General features: G+C 35.8%; 1 pseudogene; it reads right to left on the bottom strand.

Moving 5' to 3' along the window:
- Positions 1–10,636: 10,636 nt before the first annotated feature.
- LOC104594958 (putative glutathione S-transferase pseudogene) lies at positions 10,637–11,208 on the bottom strand (annotated as a pseudogene).
- Positions 11,209–12,119: the final 911 nt, after the last annotated feature.

The raw sequence follows: 12,119 nt of genomic DNA, 5'->3' as shown, positions 1-12,119 counted from the left end.
TATTCAAATAAACACTTGTTTTTTAGCACTTATTTTTAACATAAGCACTCCCAAACATGACCTTAAACGAAAACAATATTAAGACAAACCCAATCTGATAGAGTAGGATCATTAGGGATTTATCACTTTACCTTACCCATTTGACATCCCTGATCCCTAGGCTTGAGAATGACAAAATGCTTATCTTTACCTTGTATGGAGCATTTTAAGACCAGCGTTTAGTGGTATCAAATGGGGTCTGCTTGAGCTAGTCATGGGAGTATATATATATATATATATATATGAAGAGAATAGTTGAAAAAATATTTGTGGTTTTTGTTTTTTTATATAAATTCTTCTTTTTTCTTTTTTCTTTTAATATTTTATTAAAATTTTCAAAAATTAAATTGAATTAGATCAAATTATGATATCTAAATTCCTTAATGGATTTGGATTCAAATCACCATCTATAAGATCCAATTGGATTGAATCTAGCATACATATTATCGGATTGGATTCAAATATACCCTTATTCGAATCCAATCTGATCCATTTGCATCCCTGTAGCCAAACTTGAACACCTTGCGATGTTTCTTACCTTAGTGAGACAAAGAACATGCTCAATAACTATTAAAAGGGCCATGAGTCCATAGTCCTCGATGCTCACTCCTCCCTTCACCTTGTTACCCACATCTTCATAACATGCTCAATAAATATTAAAAGGCCAAACTTCTTGCTTTCTACACGAAAATCATTTTGAGAAAGTGGTGTTTAGTTATACTAACCTACATTCTATTCCACATTATAGTGTATGACATTTCTTCTTCTGAAATACATACTTATGGAGCGAATAAGGCCATGTTTGGTTTACTGTTCTAGGCTTTATTCTTTTAATTCCTGCTCATCCCGAGCAAGAATGATTAACATTAGAACGTTTGGTTACAAAATTCTTTCCATAAATCTCATTCTTTTTAGAACGAAAAATCAACCTATAACACAAAAATTGAGATACCTTGCAACAAGGTTTTTAAAGCTGAACTAAACAATGAACTGTTTAGGAGTATGGTTCTTGGGTCGAATGGTTCGACCATTCGAACCAAACAGATGGCCCATTCTAACAAAAAAATTAAAAATTAAAAAGCGGCAGAAAACCATTGGATGATTCAAACGGTTTGACTGCCTGGGTTAGCAATTTGCTGACCAAATCAACAATTTTTGGCCAAAAGACAGTTCTGGGGTAAAACGGAACCGATTAGGTGACCGGTTCCCGGTTTTGAAAACATTGACTTGCAGCATGAAAAATAATAATGTCCCATATTGCTCAATTTCATTCTTTAAAGAAACTCTATGGCGGCAGTCATAAACCGTCGTCTTAGGTCTACAAAGCTGTCATCGTAGATGTTTACTAGCAAACTACCATGGAAACTTATGCCAATGGACAGTTTTTTATCGCTGATACAAAGTGTTTTTGAAAAATGAAAATAAGCAACACAAGGCACTTGTCAGTTCAAAAAACATTATTCTTTAGAAAAAAAAAGTATTTAGTTTATAATAATATTTTCTCATTTTGTCCATTCTTATTCTTTTAGAATATCATCTTATTAAAGTGAGAAAAAATGAAAATTAAACCAAACATAACCTTAAATAATTTTTTTTTAGATTTTGTTATTATCTATTCTAGAAATTAAACAAAGGATGGGAATGCACTCCTTTTAAAGATTTTCCCCTTCAAAAAATTAAACAACCCATTTCTTTAGATTTATTTATCATCCCGGTAATCCATCAAATCCAGTGTAGATATTTAACTTGTTCATTAAAAAAGAGAGAGAAAGAAAGAAAAAAGAAAAAAACACAGAGAGAGAGAGAATGACTTATTCTAAACAGCTGGCAAGGGTTTTTGGATCAAATCTGGCCCATAAAAACAAACTCTTTGGACCATTTAGACTCCTGAACTACTTTATCCGCTTTTAGTTCTAGAAAAAAAAATAATAATCTGACTCATCTACCCAACAAGCATAATTGGCCAAGGAATTCCCTTATAAATGGGACGAATTTGGATAATAATAATAAAAAAAGGCCTTGGCACGTGGCGTTTAAGATAAACCACTCTTTTAAAGTTTTAAGCACATGGCTGAAGTAGGGAGATTCCCTACTTGACCCGAAACAGTACACTTCACTCAAGTCAATTTTGTTATGTCGACTTGAGGATGACGTGCCAATCCCAGCTAGCCAGAAATCGAAGCTAGATTGGCCATCTATTCAATCTTCAAGTCCACATCACCCCTGTACCCCACTTTTAAAAAAAAATTATTTTAATGAATCCAATACAGGATATCAAACCATTTTGGTTCCAACCAATTTGTCACAAATAAGATTCATTGGTTATTTGCTTCTTCGAACAAAAAAAACAGCTTTTAAGATTTAGACAACAGTAAATATAAAGTCGAATAATCTAAAATTGCCTTCTTTTTGCTAATATAATATTATACAACGGCCTCCTTTTTTTATTAAAGAAAATGACTCAGTAGATTAACAAGTGATATTCAATGAGCAAATGGATAGAGATTGGGTTGCTGGGGACCCAGGTTTAGGGCATCAGCACACCGACTTCCGACAAGTGATATTCAAACGAAAGAAACTTGTTTGAAAGGAAAATTTCCAGTCCATGAGTCTTGAGCACCGTAAATCATCTCAATCTCAAGTAGTGGTCCAGAATAATTGAAAGGCTCTCCAAATCTATCATCATCCGTGCCAAGTTGCGAACATTTGCCCAGAAATTCTTAAGAAAGTTGGTAGTTTGTCTCTTCAGTTTGTTTGGAGCCTCACTTATCAGAATCAATCTCCTCCCACTGTCTTTTCTGCTTTTTCATCACGAGACATTGTTGTATTTTTATACAATCGTATCGTGTAAAATGGGCCGGCATGGTATGGCCCGTTTGTACGCAAAGTGTAAATTATGCCGTGCCAATCCATAGACAATCCCACTTTCTTTGAGGATAATTTGAGAGATAGTGCACTATTCATCCATAACCATAGGCCATGCCATGTAGTACCGTGCTGACACATGGGCCATGGACAGATGTACCAGCCCATGAACCTGGAACTCAGGCCCAACATGGCCCGAACCATTGTGCTGGGCCTGGCACAGACGGATTTACACCTATAGGCCAATTCATATTAATAAACTCAAAAAACTTTTGTGGAATTCACATCGTCTCTTCCCTTTGTATATTCTGTCCGGGACCAATAATAATCTGCCACACCAGTATATTTTCTGCATTTCAAAATTAAAGTGATTTTTTTTAAATAAGCAGATAGGTATATTGGTATGGGACAAAATTTTCTGTCCCCGGGACAGACGATGTGAGTTCTCATGTAAGATTCAAGAAAAACACTAGGAGACAAATTAAAAGTACTGTAAAAATTGTTGGAGCATAACTCAAATGCGAATGAATTAATGTAGGGTGACATGTTATATTGATATCCTTGCAAGTTTTTAATGATAAGTATACTATGTGATATAAATAATAAAATCAAAAAAATTAATTAAATCCTATAAAGCTACAAAGTGTTTAAGATGATTAATATTTATTTTTATTTAACATGCGAACATTTCAAAATGCACCATTGAAGGAAATGAATTAAAGACAATTTTCTTTTACAAATTATATATAGCAATGTAAGTGGGTCCCACCTGAACCAATAAGGGGGCACATGAACAAACACCTGTTGCATATGCTTACGTGGGGAAGATGCAACTTGCCGCCTTTGAACCGTCCCTAAATTAATTTTGTTTACTTTAAATCTTAAACTTGATTTTTTTATAAATGTAAATATATACAGAATAAATACATACAAAATATAAGGTTTTTGCATTCTACCTATTTACATTTATATTCCTTCCAAACTCAACCTAAGCTTATTCATTCTATTGTATTTGTGGTGTGCGTGTTTATAAAACTAAAACCGAACGGTTTAAGAATTTATAAATTACCAACCCCCAACGGATCGAGGGCAGGACGAGTTTCAAGGGATTTTCCCCCCACGTTATTGTCTAGACCGGTAGTCCCTATCATCAGCAGAATCACCAACCAAATATCTTGATTAACCCCCAATTCCAATGAGTAATTTAACCACCCTATCATAGTCGAACCCTGAATTAAATTGATGCAGGTTTTAAGATTCGAACCCAAATTAATCGAATCAGAATGGGATGCTGGACCAAATTTTTGCCTTGAGAATTCATTCATTGACTGTACTCTACATAAATGGTAAAGTTAGAGGAATTTGAGAGACCACCTGCCCTTAACTGTTCTTTGGCCGCGTTTGGTTGTGATGCAAATGTAAATATACACTTTGCATAATTACCCTCTTTTCAGTTTATAAATGCAAATTGGGTTTTATATTTTTAAATTGTTTTGTTATTCATCTTATTTGTTTGAAATTGATGCAAAAACATGAGCCCCATCATTAAATATTCTAATTCTTTAAATTTTGGTCAAAAAGTAAAATTATCAAAAGAGCATAAAATTATATTTAAAAAATAAATATATTAATGTTCTCTTTTCAAAATACAAAAATAATAAAAAAAATATTTTTTTAATCTCTTAATCATTACCCTGCAAACGTGAATCAGGGGATACACTGATGCCTCCTTTGGTGTTTGTATTACAAACAAACCGAGCCTTAACGGCAAATTTCGTTTATATGACGAGACCCTAGAAGAGTTCATTTATTATCGTGTTATTTTTTATTTTTGTGTGTATGCCAGTGTGGGTGGGTGTAAAGTGTGAACTGTTAAGAATGGGGAAGGGATCAGGATAAGGAAGAGCTTAAAGTTTTCTTTACTTCTTTATTTTATCGTTTTAATTCATTGCACACACCGACATAGTACGAAGTTAGGTTCAATTGTTCAAGAAAAAGAAGAGCCTCGCCCCGCCTGTGGCCTTTTAATTTCAAGAAAAAGAAGAGCAGCCATTCATTCATGGATAGCCCAATAATCTTCCATTACTGACCGCCCCCCACCCCAAACGGGACTCTGGATCTGCTACTCAGAAGAAGCCTACCCATTTTTATAGTGCTACCTACTACACAGTGCAATCGCACAAATGTATATAATATCTCAGAGGTTCAATTGGGATAGAATCAGAGGTTAAACAGCTGCGATGATAATAATAAATAAATATATAAGAAAATTTCAAAAAATACTGATTACAAAAGAAAATTAATCCAAAATACAAAAAGCATTTTCAAACTTTAGAAGCTTAAAACGATACATGTCCCACATTAAAAGAAAGTACATCAATTATCATCTTCACTGATCTAATCAACACCAAATGCATCACCGCTCCAATTGGTCTAAATCCAATATCACCAATTGCACTCCCTAACGTATCCAAATCAATTATTTTAGAAAACTCCATCACATCATCTTCGTCGTTAGTAGTATCCATGAAATACAATAGTGCAGGGACACTAAACTGGTTGAGAAGTTAAAATTCTTTGAATGAGCCTCTCGTCCAGCTCCGGCAGATGTGGACAACCTCGATCGATGGATTCTTTGCATCGAGTCGAGGGAAAAACCACCTACTCAAAGAAGGTACTCTTGTCCAGGTCTTCTGGACCACGTTCGTTCGTCTTGTATTTGCTTTTCAATGTCTATTTCATGTCTCGATTATTTCATCCGCCTGTCCCTTCCTGGAATTTGGAAGTTTCCAACTCCTCAACTTTTTCACTTTTTATTCATTTACTATGTTATTTTATTTCTTAAATAAATAAATCAATGATTATTTTAACCAAAAAAATTTATTATTTTAAAATATTCAGTATTTTTATTCTATTTAAGTATTGACAACTTTTCACTAAATAAAAAAAGTATTCATTGATCTTTACATAAATATGAGTCAAAATTCTAAAAACAAACACCTCCTAATAAGAAATTGATATGACTCTCTTCTTTCATAATACCCACATAAATATGAAAAGAAAAAATAATTTCTTAATACTCTTTAACTCTCCTCTTCACATTTGTTATTTGTATTCAGTACAGTTTCCCGGCAATCCCCACGAAGTTGGCTCCTTTTCAGTTTGGAAGCTTCATTTCTATTGCTTAACATCTAAGGCGGGCTCTAATAACCGAAATTTGGTAAAATAGGACTGGAAGATGGCTGTGGCATGTGCTGTCCCAAGCCAAACACCCCCACTCACCCAAAAGCAGAAATCAGAGTCCAGATCTGTGCCTCACAAGCGGCGCCCCACAACGTCTCACGGTATATGATGTTCCCAATATACGACGAGAATACACTGTAGGACGCTGTGAGGCGCAGATGTGACCTCGAGAAATTATTGTACGAGGGTTTATTCCACTGTTTTTAAAATTGGATCAGATCGGATGATTGGACCGGAAAAACCGGGAACCGGTCATCATTTTCTTCTAAAACCGTTGATTTTAGTCAGTAAATCACTGAATTGGCTAGTTAACTGTTCGAATGGTTTTGACTATTTTCCAATTTTTAAATTTTTTATTTTCTTATCACTTTGTCAGACCGTTCATACCGGTAACCAGACCCCTAACCGATTCGTTTTTAAAAACCATCGTTTATTCAAAAAGGCAATACGCCGATTTTGTTTTACTTTCTCCGTCTCTTTCACATTTGGAGGAACTTGGAAAGAAAGCAGCTTATAAGTTATAGTGTTATACCACCTTTAATCTCTCTTTCTCTCGTTTACCGAAAAGTGTACGTTCTATTTTGTTTTATTTAATCAAAGAATCAAGATTAAAAAAAAAAAAAAGTGGAAATTCTGAAATCATCGTTTGGTTTCATCTCACGACAGTAATAAACTAATAAAGTAAGTTCCCACACTATCCGTTGCAGAAACCCTTTGGATTCGAGCCGAGTCGAATAGTACTAGGCTTAATCTCGGTTCGTCAAGGTAATATAAGGCTTGAGCTTGGTTTGAACTAGAACTAAGGTTCAAAATATTGATACACCCGATATGCTAGTAGGGGCGTATTGGGCATTTCGGTACGTGTTTTTTTTACTTTTTTTTTAACTGGTTCAGGGGAACCGGTCAAGGACCCCTTCATCTCCTGAACCGGTCAAACCCCCGATACACCCACAGTAGGGGCATATCGGAAGGGTCCTGGAACGATAGGTATCGGCCGATATGTAATGATACTTTGAACCTTGGCTAGAACTTTGAACTCGAGCTCGGATCAGATCGAGTTCGATATTAGAAAAAATGTTTTATAAAAATAAAAATTATATATATAAAATATTTTTATTTGATATTTAAAAAATTAAGAATTATAATAATTATATATATATATATATATTCAAGTTCAGCTCGCAAGTCGAGCTCTATTAGACTCAAGCTCAGCTCGTTTATTAATCGAGCCTATAAATTGGACTCGAAGCTCAATTGAAACCGAGCCGAGCTCTCGTGGCCACCCCTATCAACAACTAATGCTATTTTCCATGGTACCAACTCGTCCAATTGGCCAAGTTTCTCATTGGTTGTAGCCAAAACTTGAGATCAAACTACTCTGCTGTTACTAGGGTTTTGGAATGGGCTGCAACCCTGTTGTGCAATCCAATAAAGCAAACGATTCGGTTTCAATTGGAACAGATTTGGGCGATGTTTGGCATTGATGTTGTTTTTTGAGAAAACGGCGCCATGTAGGCACCACATCAGAGAAAGCGGTGCTTCAAACAACAATCTCTTGTTTAGTACCGTTTTTCTAGGGAAAAAAATGTTGCTCTAGACAACACCTTAGGAATTGAGAAAGTGCGGTCTAGATTAATGCCAAATACAATGTTTTTTGGAAAAGCGACATGTTGCTGCTAGCGGTGCAATGATATGGTATCATCTTGGACGTCGAATAACATAGATCGATATTGAAAAAGTTGCTGCCAACATTAGTACCAAACAAAACCAGTACTGTTTTCTCAAAAAACGCATATATGATAGCATCGGTTCCAAACAAAAAATAAGCACCATTTTTTAAGAAAACAGTACTTACAACTCTACATGTTTAACACCATTTTTATTAGAAAACGGTGCGATATTTTCAGCACCTATGCCAAACACCTACTAGGGTTATTAATAAATATTCACTTTTGCCTTTTGATTGCTCTTAAATCCAAGCAAATCCCCAATCCCCCTTTTGGTAGCCGATTTGCAGTAATACGAAAGTAATGCCTAGATTCTTCCATAGTCTAATTGCTCTATTCCTGTTCAGGTGCCAGGAGATGTCTAATCTAACATCAAGCAAAGCAAAGAAGGGGGTTTCTTTTAACTAATTAAGGCCATGTTTGGTTTGCATGAATGGGGTCTTGAATCGGATTCATAATGGGGTTATTCTGATTCTAACTATTTGATTGAACAGAACCAGAATCCCATTTTCATTTTTGCTTGATTGGCATTCCCCATTTGAGGGGAGAGGTTATTTGGGAATGAAATCTCATTCATACTAATTAATTCTTATTTCTATACCAAACAGACTTGAGAATAATCCACTCGGATTCTCATTTCGACTACAAACCAAATGAACCCAAAGTACCTCACCTAACTAGACCTCCCTCTCAAATAAAAGAAAAAATTTAAAAATGTGAATAAAATATATTCAAAATGGTACGAGACCGGAGACCCATTCTATGACTATGACTCTAACCCCCAACGATGTATGATCAAATAAAAAAGGGGTGGGTACCCTCTACCTTTTCTCTCTTCACATGCCCGCACAAAAATAAATAAGATGAAGAAAGAACTTTTGATAATTCCATTATTATGTTTGTAGATAATAAAGTAGTGAACTAAACAAAAATGAGTTTACATACACCGAACAAAAAGGCAAACATTGAAACATATGTTTCCGTCTTTTCAATGGGAGTTAGTGGTGAGGGCCCCCACCAGCCATAAACAACACTTTGCTTGTTCGAGCAGGGGAATTAAAAATCATTGGGCTTGGTGGATTGATTCTGATAAGTAGTCAAACTAAATTAAGTTTAGTTTGAAAAGAGTATAAATATAAATATGTAATAGTAAAAATATATATAAAATATAAGGTTTTGCACTCCATATATTTGTATTTGTATTCATTTTAAATTGAGCTTTAAAAATTATCACAGCTTGAATGATTGACAAATTACTTGATTTAATTTCTACAGTTTGACCCTTCCCCGTGGGGTTTTTGCTTGCCCCGCCTTAGTTTGGATGAGTTTTATTTTTACCATTAATCCGGTTTTAGGGATGATAATTTTTCTTATGAAATTGGGGCCCTACCCCACCCCTCTCCAAATAAGGCAGGTTTAATCTAATTTTATTATACCCTTATAAATTTGGGGATTTTCCTTCTCCAATGAAAAGTGGCTGCCTCACCACTGAGAATGGGATAGAGGACATCTTAGCTATGGGAACAAGGAGAATGCATAACCCTGAATCCACCCAATTGTCATTTCTATTGGTTATTGAGATTTCTAGCACAGAGGGGATAATTGAGTTCGAGTCGAAAACAGGATTTTACGATTTAATTGAATGATTCGGTTAGTCAGTATGGGCATCTGAGGAGATACACTTCCTTATTAGGCTGTCTGTACATGGGCAAATGGTATTGATTCAAATTCAATCCACTCTCCTATAATTGAGTCAATATAACTAAATACGTACGGATCCACTTCAATGCGGTTCCGATTGGAACAATGCACCCTTTTAAGCCTAAGGGAACCCATTAAATTAGATGAAGGGTCCACCTCCACTCATCCACTGAGTCAATGACTGTCGATTGCTGGATTTGATCTCTGATTCAGCTGTTCCTGAAACCTGATGGAAATGATAAACACCTCAAGCCCATTCCATCTCTACCCAGAAATTGGAATCTTCAGTCATTATAAACGATTGCCATCTCGACATAAAAAAGACAGAATCATCGTTGCGTCTGGTAGGTGGCTACAATAGCAAAAGCGAAGCTGGTATAGCTTGGCTAGTTAGTTATAGCTTATAGGTAATGAACAGGACTCAGGCGCATTCGAGTTCGGTTCGTTGTATTTGTATATTAATTCGAGTTACTATGATTGAGACTCCCACTCTTTAGACGATGATACAAATGTCCAAAATCCACTTTTCCTTTGTACTGTTTATCCCATTCACCGTTATCTCAATCAACTTCTATCTATGAATCTATGATTTGAAGCACTCCTTTGAATTCTCACTAGAGGTAAGGTGACCCAAGAATGTTAAATTTCTCTATAATTAATTTTGGATAGATTACAGATAGATAGATATTCTGTACTTTTGGGGTACCTGAACCTGAATTTTCAATTGTACTATTTGAGTATCCTAAATTCTCAAAAATAAGCACTTAGGTCAATTTCCATTCATTCACGTTTCTGTGTATCATAAAATTGCTGAAATGCCTATATAAATTTTAAATTATTAAATTCAACAAATTTAAAATGACCAAAACAACACCGATTAAAATCAATTCACCGGTGAGGGGTAATAAATCTCCGGCAGAGTAAAATCGTCACCAGAACTAACCTGAACCATGCGTGGTCTTGGAATTAATGCATGGACTTCCACTAACTATACACCTGAGAGCTCTTCGGAGTTCGGTCCGATCCAGTGAACAAACCATCCGAATGCTATATCCACCATTTCAACTGTCTCCACCGAAGAACTTCTTCTCTCCAAGACCACCACACTCTTCAATGGTTTTCAACACTTCTGAGGCCTCTTTGAGTGCCTTCTCCTGTTGTTCCCCAACAGACCAAAACACTGCAAAGAAGGTTGCTTGTTACATCACCAAAACATCACGATATAAGAACGAAAACAGAGGGTCATATCAACGTTTTTAAATCAAACACTTGGTGGTCTAAGTGTGTCTACACAATAAGAAAATTAAGAAATAATTAACCCTGTCTTCCAGATATTTAATCCAGAACCGAGCTTGGGCTCTCTCGTAAGGATCTTGTGGCAACAGCAGAGGATTATTTGGCCATGTCTCCTCGATGTATTCAAGGATAACAATGGACTCTGCAATTGGAACTCCACGAACAGAACAATAGCCTTCTTATTGTGAACTAGGTTATACTCCAAGAGCAAATTACTCTTGTTGAAGAGATCATCGTCTTCTATGTAGTCATATTGTACACCCTTGAGCTTCAGAGCCCAGATTACTCTGTAAATGAATGGGCTTGGAAAAGCTCCAAATAGCTTAACTTGTTCCATCTCTCGGATCAGATAGATATGGAGGGTCTTCTACCCTGTTATGTTCATTTATACTGATCAAAATCCGGGTGTTATTTTGGGTCCAAAAAACCTGGCCACCTTTCTTGGACAGCAAGGTTATCGTTTGAATGTTCAACTCTTCTTCGAATTTAGAGAGCCACTTTTTTCCTTATGGATGTGGCTTTGTCTGTGAAGAAAGGATGGGATGGGGAGGTTGAAGAGTTTAATACATGTATCTATATTTTCAAGACTCAAGATGGGTCCGAGAGGATTAAAGTGGTTGGCCTTGTTGGGTCGATAACTTTAATCTGTATTTTCACTGAAGAAGAGACAATGAGTGGTGGAGTGTCTACCGAGTGTTACTTCCTCAACACAGAACAATTAGTCCTGGACTAGTGGTAGTTGAACGAGAAAGGTAGTTATGGCATTATGTAATATTTAAGTGAGGGAATACTAGTAATGGATGGACTTAAGTGTCTATTTCAAAAAATTCAGGATACTAAAAAATGTTATAATTGAAAGTTCAAGATACCTTCTTATATATCACTCCCCCCAAAGTACAGGTACCTATCTCTAATTTACCATTAATTCTTACATATAATTATGTAAAGGGGACTCAATGAATGCGCGTACGTGTAGAATTTCCGGCTTACCAGTCAGTAAAGTATCAAACTAACTTATATCCAGCGTGCAATGCAAGGAGCAAAAATACATATTACATAACTTAGTAGTAGAAATGTTACTCATGTACATAGAAATGCTATACTAGTAATTAGTATAATTTTTTTTTTCTGGATGGACTTTCAGGTCAGCTCGCCAAAAACAAACAAAACCACCCAGAAGCCCAGAAAACTTGTCCAGTCGGGTCAAATCTCCTTGTCTGTGTGTACCACACCACATTGGTTCCCTAA

The sequence above is a fragment of the Nelumbo nucifera genome, chromosome 2 (assembly GCF_055504915.1).
Source record: "Nelumbo nucifera cultivar China Antique chromosome 2, China Antique-T2T, whole genome shotgun sequence".
Taxonomy (NCBI): Eukaryota; Viridiplantae; Streptophyta; class Magnoliopsida; order Proteales; family Nelumbonaceae; genus Nelumbo; species Nelumbo nucifera.
The sequence above is the reverse complement of the archived record's forward strand: the minus strand, read 5'-3'. Positions and strand labels throughout refer to the sequence as shown.